The sequence below is a fragment of the Heptranchias perlo genome, chromosome 27, assembly GCF_035084215.1.
Source record: "Heptranchias perlo isolate sHepPer1 chromosome 27, sHepPer1.hap1, whole genome shotgun sequence".
NCBI lineage: Eukaryota > Metazoa > Chordata > Chondrichthyes > Hexanchiformes > Hexanchidae > Heptranchias > Heptranchias perlo.
The window spans coordinates 10,489,549-10,496,830 of NC_090351.1; positions in this window are offsets into that span (position 1 = coordinate 10,489,549).

Sequence of the window (7,282 nt, forward strand, 5' to 3'; positions counted from 1 at the left end):
AAAAACCGATTTAAATCGAAACGCCGACTCGCGATCGCGAGGGTTTTCCTTTCGCCCCACTCGACTTAAGTCTGAGGAACGATCGCCTCCAGCTCTTGTTCCACAAACAAGGGGGCCACCAACTACCCGGCGATTACCTACCGCATCGATTTGGAATGTTGTGCCGGAAGTCCCGCCTTCTCCCTCCAGCCTCATGCGCCGAAGCCGAAGCCCAATACGCCGCTTCGATTGGTTCACACGGACGCCCGTCTCCCTTGCGCGAACGGGTTCGAGCGTGGACGTCATGACATGAGGAGGGGTGCCTGCACGCATGCGCGGCGTTGGCCGTAATGCAGTGTGGGGGTTGGAGTTTTTTATTTGCTTGTCTTTCCCCCCACCTTCCCCAACGCAACTGGGCATAATGACGGAGGCTGTGATGTTACAAGTGTCAGATCAGTGCAGTGAAACAAGGCCAGTTTCAGCATGAAGATCATCACAAGTTTTGACTCAAGTCATCAATTTGACCTCAAAGTAAAAAGCCACTGGGAAAAGTTTCTTTTTAATTTGGCACTTCCTTCACATTGGGCCAGTCAACCTCAACTTTTCGGATTTACATTTAACAATTCGATCCGTGTGTACTGATAATCACAGGGAACATGTTTTCTCATCACTTTTAAATCATTACAAATGACAATCCCTATGACTCATCCTCCTCAACACCTCTGCAGCCTTCCACCCAGCTGACCTTACCATTTCTCAGTTGTCAAGCTCCATGAGACTGTCCAGACTTGGTTCCACTCTTACCTACTGTCATTCTCACCCCCAGCTACCGTCTCAAACTGCAAATATTGACACAATCCTTATTGAATTTAACAACTGTTATTTGAAAATTCTGAAGTTATTGATTTTAGTTTGGATCGATCATCCATTTCAGAATATTAGTGACAGACTCCAGGAGGCACTTGTCGAGGCATACTGTCAGTGTTTTAGGGGCCCAGTTAAAGTGTGGCGACCAAAGCAGCACAGGTCCCTCTCTCCCCAAACCTGCTAAAAGTTCCCAAGCCCAGCTGCCATTGAATCAGAACAAGTCCCTCTCTTCTCTGAACACCACTACCAGGGTTAATGGCAGCGATAGCAACCTATGTACGTGGTAGACAGGAACTCTCACGTGGATTTCCTACATACTTTAAAAAGAGGCCACAATCCATGGATTCAGAGCAGCATTGAAAGGAACCAGTTAGCAACAGGAGACAGGTAGGAACGAGACCAGGTGTGGGGGGAATAGATAGCAATGAAAAGGAGTGAATCGATGGAGGTGAAAAGGGAAAATGGATGGCAATGAAGGGAGCAATGGGGCGATGGATGGACATTGAAACAGAATGGATGGAGGTAAAAGGGGGAAATGGATGGCAATAGAAGTAAGCAGAGATAGATGGTTAATGAAAGGGGGAAGGAAGGGACAGAAGCTGGGACCAGTGCTTTAGGGGGTGGGGGAGAAGAGAAAAGCTGGCACCAGCACTTTGGGGTGAGAGAGGAAGCAGAGTACAGAACATTAATGGAGAAGGCATGGTGAGCAAAAGTACCAGCTTCAACTGGGTGGGGGAAATCAGCGACAGCATGAACTCTGGGGCGGGGGGGGAGGGCGGGGAGTCCCAGCTTCAACTGAGGGAGTAGAAGAGTACCAGCTTAACTGAGTTGGAGAGAGAGAAGAATGCTATTATAAAAAGAAAGACTTGCACTTATATAGTGCTTTTCACAACCTCAGGATGTTCCAAAGCACTTTACAGCCAATTAAGTACTTTTGAAGCGTAGTCACTGTTCTATTGTAGGAACTATGTAGGAATTATGAACTAGGAGGATTGGAAGAGAAAATAGTGTCTATGTGAACTGGGTTTGGAAGGGATTGAGTGCATTTGAAACTATTATTGTTCTATCATGCAACTACCAGGATGATAGAAGGTGCACTAGATGGTCTTTTCTCGTCTAGCAATTCCTATGTTCATAGAAGGACATGGGCAGCAGGCGCATGGGAACAACACCACCTGCACGTTCCCCTCCAAGTCACACACCATCCCGGCTTGGAAATATATCGACGTTCCTTCATCATTGCTGGGTCAAAATCCTGGAACTCCCTTCTTAACAGCATTGTGGGAGAAACTTCACCACACGGACTGCAGCGGTTCAAGAAGGCGGCTCATCACCATTTTCTCAAGGGCAATTAGAGATGGGCAATAAATGCCGGCCTCGCCAGCGACACCCACATCCCATGAACAAATAAAAAAAATGTGAACTGGAGCGCTAGGAGATTGGATGTGGGAGAGTTGCTGTTGAGGTAACTTTTGGGTAAGTGATAGCCTGGTTTGTCTGTTGAAAATCCAAATGTCCCTTTGTTTTTCCCTTTATAAAAATTAAAAATCCATTTTTTTAAGTATAATAGTGCTCAAAATAATCCACGATGTATCAGTTTTAATATAAAAATTCATTTCTTGAGGCACATGCCCCACAAGATTGCCACGGAAATCCACAATCAATTTTGTGTCTTCAACATTTGGTTTTTCCTTTCACGCTTTCCTGTGTTTTTTTTTGCCTCCGATGCAATGAATATTGGGCATACCTACTGCTTAAGTTACAAAGTTTGTATAATTATTTGTTTTGAAATGTCATGGCCATTCTTGAGTTGTAAGCTTCTTGGGGGCTGTGTCTGTGGGTCAGCTCTTGCTAGTTTTCTAGGCTGGCATGTATATGGGTGTTCTGGTGGGTTTCATGCAATCCCATCAATCACTGATCTGTACAAAACAGGACATACTCCTCGGGATCCCTGTAGATACTAACACACCCCTCTCCTGAAGCTGATAATTCATGCTGAGATTTGTTTCTATGAACATCAGTAGACCTCCAGTACATCAATGAGTAACCATTCTTCATGTGTCAGCCTAAACAAAAAAATGTTTCACAATAGAAGGCACCACAGTCAAACCCAATAAGTTCATCACTCAACGTCCACCCATGTAAATCAGCAGGTGCTACTGGATAGCAATCAATAGTGGGATTCTGACTGATTATTCTCTTCACTGGACCAGGATTTCCTTGGGACTTGCGGCATTGAAATGGTTGGGCTGCTCTCAACTCACGCAGAAGCCGGAGGCCCGAGGCTCATTCGGATTTGGGCCTCTGGCCTCACCTGAATAATTCTGGCAAGCTGCGGGGGTTTGTTGAGCCTCCTGAGGCAGCTCGCGAGCTTCCTCTGGACCAGTTTTTGCTGGGATTCTGGTTGCAGCCCTCAGGTAGATCCTGGGGAGGAGAGGAGAACAATGGGAGGGCCAACTGTGGAGTCAAAGGGGGCACTCCTGATCCTCCTGGCTCCACATTAATGTAACTAGAATCATAGAATCATAGAGCACACAAGGAGGCCATTCAGCCCATCGTGCCTGTGCTGTTTTGAAGAGCTATCCAATTAGTTCCACTCCCCTGCTCTTTCCCCATAGCCCTGCAGATCTTTCCTTTTCAAGTACATATCCAATTCCCTTTTGAAAATTATTATTGAAGCTGCTTCCATCACTCTTTCAGGCAGTGCATTCCAGATCATTACAACTTGTGGCATAAAAAAAATTCTCCTCTTCTTTCAGTTCTTTTGCCAATTATCTTAAATCTGTGTCCTTTGGTTACTGGCTCTCCTGCCAGTGGAAACAGTTTCTCCTTATTTACTCTATCAAAACCCCTCATAATTTTTAACACCTCTATTAAATCTCCCCTTAGCATTCTCTGCTATAAGGAAAACAATCCCAGCAACTCTAATCTCTCCACATAACTGAAGCCTCTCAACCCTGGTATCATACTGGTAAATCTCCTCTGCATCCTCTCCGAGGCCTTGACATCCTTCCTAAAGTGTGGTGCCCAGAATTGGACACAACTGAGGCCTAACCAGTGATTTATAAAGGTTTACAATAACTTGCTTGCTTTTGTACTCTTATGCCTCTATTTATAAAGCCAAGGATCCCGTATGCTTTTTTTGATTGCCTTATCAACTTGTACTGCCACCATCAAAGATTTGTGTATGTCAACCCCCAGCTCTCTCTGTTCCTGCACTCCCTTTAAAATTGTACCATTTAGTTTATTCTTCCTTCCAAAATGCATCACTTCATACATTAAACTTCATCTGTCATGTGTCTGCCCATGTAACTAAAAAAAACCTATCCCTTTATGTTGGCAGCCTCCAGCAGCCCCTTTAAGGTTAGGCCACAGAAGGACCCAAAAAAACTGAGTGAAGCATGTCCAGCCCATACTCCACTTTGGAGAGGGGTCCTTAAACACGCAATAGGCCCCTCGTTAGCAAATGCAAGGGGCCTAATACTTGTTTAAGGAGGCCAGCAGGAACGCCTGAATATTGGCCAAACCAATGTATTCCGATCTATTTCAGGTGCCCTTGGGGCGTGGGATATAGCAGCACAAAATTGGACCTTTCTGCCCCTGTTTTGTGCCTGAGAAATGGTCAAAACTAGGTCCAATTTTGCCCCCTCGTTTGTTTATGCTGAGACTTTTTAGGTAGCGTAAATTACAAATGTCATCTTCTAAATAAATGGTAAAAAAAATCTGTAACTTGGAATGTTCATGAAAACTGCATACAGCAACTGAGTGTGTCCATAACTCAAACAATTTTCTGCAAGTGATCAAATTCAGCGTGGAGAAAGGATTTGAAATTCAGAATTCTACCTCAGAGTTGAAGCCATTATATCCACCCTACTGCTTTTCAATTGAGATTAGCTAATTCAGCACTGAATGGGAATCAAACCTGGGACCTTTATGAAGGGGATAAATGGTAAGAAATGGAGATGTTCACCACCCTAAAGGATAGGGCAACAGGTGAGTGGGAACACTATCACCTCCAAGTCGTCACACACCATCCTGACTTGGACATGTATCACTGCTCCTGCATCGTGCTGGGTAAAAATCTTGGATCTCCCTATCCGTCAGCACAATGGGAGAACCTTCACCACTAGGACTGCAGCGATTCACGAAGAAGGCTCACCACCACCTTCTCAAGGGCACTAGGGATGGGCAATAAATGCTGGCTTTGCCAGCGACACCCACATACCAAGAATGAATTTTTAAAAAGAGCTTGAGTTGGAAGCAGTGTGTTGAGTCATGCAGTCAACAAATTGAAGATTCAGGGATGAGGAAGAATGTGTAGATGTATCAGAGCTTAGAAGCAGCAAGCAAAGAAAGTTCAAAGGAGAAATGACCATAAAAAATATCACTAAATTGAGAGATATAAGAAAGGTTGAGATGGAGAGAGAATATAGGTGAGAGAAGGATGTTCTATCAGACAACATGCTTTTTCCTTTCACCCGATGCATGATTGCGAGAGGAGTGTTAAAAGAACTTCCCTAGACATGTGAGCAGTATTCAAGTTTTAGACAGAATTGGGCTTTCTGGATAATTATGAGTTGTTCTGAAGAAGTTTTTGGCACAAAAGGTTTCCTGGAGGGAGCTGTGGCAATGAAGGAAATATAACAGTTTTAGGCTTGCTCGCCTAGTCTGTGTCTTCTCCTCATTGGCTCTGTCCCAAGGACTTAGGGAGCATTACCTCATTACTCCTTTTCTAAATAAGGACTTGTGTCTTATCACATCTCCTTTGTCTTTCACAAAACTTAGCTAATTCAAATCGGTTCCAGCCAGCTCAGGCCAGTGACTGAACTCAGGTTACTTCAGTTCAAAAGTTGCTTTTGCCTGTGTGTCAGCAGTTCGAAATAAACTCAGTAGTTTCTGCAGTCCCTGGCCAACAAGTTCCATTTAAGATCAGAGGAGATAATGAGGCCAAAAATTATCATCAGATGGAGAGACCAAGGATGGAAGGATTTAAGTTAAATCAGACTCATGCGAGACATGAGGAAACTTTATCTCTCCAAGATTTTCATTGCTCTGTTGAAGGTGTAGTAATTGAATCACTTTGCTGTGAGAGGAGGTTGTGTCCATCGAGACTATGCAGTCTAAGGCAATTTGATAAATATAGAATATAATCATCAACAAAAGAGTGGATATGTTTGGATGATGACTGAAGTTGGTCATTAAGATGGAGAGAAAGCAGAGTACTAGGGAACGCTGAAATGATGGAGAAAGAGCTGGTTGTGATTGCCCAACTATTGCCAAACTATTCCTGTGGAATTATGTCCACTAGGCAACAGATTGAGATCGTCCAAACTCCTGTCACTAATCACACGTGTGCCAGCTGTGGCTCAGTGATAGCACTCTTGCCTCCATCAGAAGGTTGTGGGTTCAAGTCCCACTCCAAAGACTTGAGCACAAAATCTAGGCTGACACCCCAGTGCAGTACTGAGGGAGTGCTGCATTGTCGGAGGTGCCATCTTTCGGATGAGACATTAAACCGAGGCCCTGTCTGCCCTCTTAGGTGGAGTTAAAAGATCCCATGACGGTATTTCGAAGAAGAGCATGGGAGTTCTCCCCGGTGTCCAGGCCAATATTTATACCTCAACCAACATCACTAAAACAGATTATCTTGTTATTATCACATTGCTGTTTCTGAGACCTTGCTGTGCACAATGCGGCTGCCACGTTTCCTATGTTACAACAGTGACTACACTTCTAAAGTACTTCATTGGCTATAAAGTGCTTTGGGATGTCCGGAGGTCATGAAAGGTGCTATATAAATGCAAGTTCTTTCTTTGTTTCAAAACCCACCTGAGAGGAGAGATTTTCATCCCATCTTTGGGGTTTGAATTTGAACCCAGAGGTGAAAGAATTGTGTTGCTCCAAAGCACCACTCAGCCTCTCTAAATGTGATTTACTGCATTGTTAATGATTTCATGCCATTTGAAAAATATAATAAATTAAACACAATTCTAAATTCTATGCTTCAACTAATGAGGCAGCAAGCCTTCTGAACTAAATAAATATTTCAATAGTTTTTAAGCACTAAAGTATTCCTAATCCTAAAACAGATCCTGTTGATAATGGAAGAAGAAAGCTATTGAGGTGACCTTTATTTACCTTTACATCCGTTGAATTTGTTATCGAGAAATTGAATATAATTTTACCTTGTAAATCTGTAGGATTGGAATGAAATAATCACAGACTACATATTAATCACAGTCTACATCCGACAGCAAGTCCTGAGGTTGTTTCCAGCTGTCCATAGAGATATATATATATTTAATGCATCACTGACAACCAGGAAATTCACAGCTATGCATATAAGCAAGTGCATATTCACAATCTTGGTAAGTGTGGTAATAAATCTAACCCCAGTTATCAACTAAGTTTAATCTTGTCAGTTATATTAAACATT